Raw genomic sequence first — 3826 nt, 5'->3', positions numbered from 1 at the left:
AACAACGTCGTTTTGATGCGCGACAGAGTAAAATTTGCGCTAAACATGAGGCATATTTAAGTGGAGGAAAACACTGCCACCTTTCTTATTTTTTAATTTTTTACATCCTCTTTTCACTAACATATTCTCAAGATATTTTATTTACTTAAAAGTGTTCGACATATTGTTTGATTTGACATACACTTTAAACTATTGCTGCTTGCGAAATGATCGTTTTAACGTTTCAAGCATTTCAGGAGAAAACAAATATATTTTTAAAAACGACATCTGGTACAAATATTTATTTTTTTTGTATTTTGTAGGTTTGAAAATGAAATGTTTTCCAAGTGGAACTTTAAAGTATTTTTGCTAATTATATTGCTAAATGGTGTCAAATAATGTATTTATTCAATCCAGTTCTCAAGTGCATTAATTACTTTTTAAAAGTATTTCACACATGTTTTGTGCTACCTAAAATGACACTAAAAAAATCTGGAGTAACTATTAAGGGATTATCAACATTAATATTAATTAAACTCTTTGAGTATTTTTCTGACATGTAGCTAAGGCTAATTGATCCATTGTTGACTTGTGATGATTTGCCACGTCTATTACCATCAACTATACATTATATTTTGTTAGGAATAATGGTTAAACAGGCTATCGAACTGTACGTAATTATGCAATTAGGTCAATGAACTTAAAAAATTACAATTGAATTCTTAAACTTACTCATTTCATGCAATTCGTTCAATTTGCAGGTTGTTCAGGTTTTTAACATGTTACCTCAAATTTAAAATATTTTTTAAAACTATTTTTTTAAAAATAATTATTAAAGTTTGAGGTTGATGACTCTATTAAGGCAAGGTCAGTCCATGATCCTGGGTCGCCTTTGAATTACTAGTCTTATAGGATCAACGCACTATAGGGTGATCATAATCCGAATATAAAAATTTTCAACTTATACCTTATTAGTTCTACGTTAGTTTAGAGTTGATTCGATATTTAATCAATCTATATGTTTACCTCTAGATTGAGTTATATATGAGCAATCTACCAAACAAAGAGAGAATCTCATTTTCATTTGTGGGAGACAATAAGATAACACTAATTCTACAACATTAAACCTGCTCCACTAATCATATATATCCACACACACACACCAAAACCCTCAAAAAATGAGTGGAGTTAGCAAATTCAATAATTCTCTCATGCATACATACACTTCTCCCCAACCTGTCAAAATTAAATAAATTGAGCTCTACAGGATAAGGTGAAACATATTCTCGTACCAAAATGTCACTATTTCAATTATTACTAATATTCTTTCAATCGAGCTCGTCACATAAGATCTTCTTTGTGCGATTTATCTTTTCTGTGTAATTTAATATTATTGTAAAAGAGCGAGGTTACTCAGTACATGTTATCAAATAATGGCTAAAAAATTAACTAGCATGGTATATATATATATATATATATATGGCAAATGACGACATATACATGGTTGTGTGATTGTCGTATTCAGGGAGCAATGAATGTAATGATTTAGGAGTTAGATCCAAATCCCCTTCAGATATTAAAGATACACAGTCGAAGAGAAAACATAGTACGTGGATGATAGAAACTTGAAACCAACTCAGAAACAGATAGGGAACAGAATTATTACGATGATGAAGATCGAAGCAAGATCCAGATTGATTTATATTATATTTTTATATATCCTATATATTATACGTTTGGTCGATCTGCTCTACAGATCGATATGAATGGATAAGGATTATATTAGACCCTGGAATCACCAGCCTATTCCCACTTTTTTTTTTTTTTTTTCAATTATTGATTGATCAACAAAACATGTAAATGTTAGTTTATGTTTCTCTTCCATTTGATTTTAATTATTATTATTACTTTTTTTTTATATAAACATATATAACTTGAAAACTTGAAGAGATATATTTTTCATCCCTCAATATCTTAATCAAGTTATGAGTTCAAATCTTTGCATTGTGAAACAAAAAAAAAAAAAAAAAAAAATAACCACTTGATATTTTTAATATTTAGGTTTTCATGCACCCTAATTGAGTTAACTTACGATGATATTTGCTTTAATATATTTATAGATTGTGATATATTTTTATGATAGGCATTATACTAATCGTGCTTGATTAGTACATCTACAATAACAAGAGATTTTTTTTACAGGAAGAAAATTTCCTATATAGAGATCGAGAAAGAGAGAACGAGCGGGGATATTAGGACTCTTTATTAATGCATGCACGTAGAGATTAAATGATAAAATATTATTTATTAATAAAACAAACAAAGACAATTTGGAAGGTATAATATATAGTTTGGGGTATTGGTCTTTCTGGAAATGATTGTGATTAGAGGAGGATAAAGAATAAAAGTTTAGACAAGATAATATAATGTGGACACCGTTTAGGTATATGTTTTGTCATGTCTCATTATTTATGGAAGTTATCCAAAAGTGTGTTGGGATTATTTGAATAAGAAATGAGGGCCAGAAGATATGAAAATCGTATGTGATATGAATATATGATTAACCTAATCCAAATATAAACACTATGCCACATGCCACACCATAAACAAAAACTATATTTACTTGTATATAAGTATATTTTCTCATGATGATTCTCGTTGATGGAATATAACTTTTTCTATCAATTAACACAAATTACTTAACTTTTTTTTTTTTGAAAAAACAAATTAATTAATCAATAATTACTAAATAACTATTAAAAATCCACAAAAAATGAATGAGATGGGGTGTGAAATTCTTTCAGTTTAATAAGAGATCTAGATGTGACGTTAACGGTTACACAAATATATATAGAGAACTATAATTACCAATTTCTTATTGGTTATAACTTATAATAACTTTTAGTGTAATAATAATTAAACGTTTGATCTAAACACCTCCCAATTCATTATTCTTGCATCTCAATAGATTGGTTACTAATGATCTAATTTTATTACAATGAGTCAAGTTTTAAGTTACGTTACTTTAGAATAACCCCAACCAAGTTAGTTGAGCAGTTGATTTGGTAATCAAATAGTTCAATTAAGTTTCACTCTTTGAGCTGAGTCTTTGAAAATTTCCTATTAACCTATTCCGTTTGAGCCAGTCAGCTACACCTCTTGAATATATAATATATTTTGTCTAATGGGCTTGAAAACCTACTAAACCTTATCACAATCTTCTAAGCCTGTTGTGCAAGAATATAATACTACCTAACAAGCCCGGCCTATGAATCATAATCAGCACTTAACCCCAAAAAGAGGGTGGATTAGATCAAATGAATGGTGTTAGTGGGATGAACCTACAACAACCCCATAATCTTAGGGGCTTTGCAATTCTCAGACTTTTAGCTCAATAAAGTTTGTTTCTTGTTAAAGAAAAAAAAAAGTAAAATATACTCGTAAAAGATATATGTAATAGTATTCATTATACTCAAAATATTATATTCATTATACATGTAAGAGATATAATAAATAATATGGCAATTATATTAGGATAAGCTATTTAATTGCTGGTATGTTGACAAATATGCTTAGAAATATATTCACTTGTCAGGATCAAACGCTTATTACTAGGTTAAAAACTATAACTATTAACAAATATGTAACTTTATTTCATTATATTTACGTATCAATTATCGATGTATTTCGATAACAGAATGTTAGACTTGGCTTCTAAGTTTCTGACTAACCTCAATTTTTCATCTAACCTAATTAAAAACTATTAAAAAGTTTCTGACATACTTAGTATATATATATATATATATATATATATATATATATATATATATATATATATATATATATA

Source organism: Ipomoea triloba, chromosome 10, assembly GCF_003576645.1.
Source record: "Ipomoea triloba cultivar NCNSP0323 chromosome 10, ASM357664v1".
NCBI classification, from domain to species: Eukaryota; Viridiplantae; Streptophyta; class Magnoliopsida; order Solanales; family Convolvulaceae; genus Ipomoea; species Ipomoea triloba.
This window is presented reverse-complemented; position numbering follows the sequence as displayed.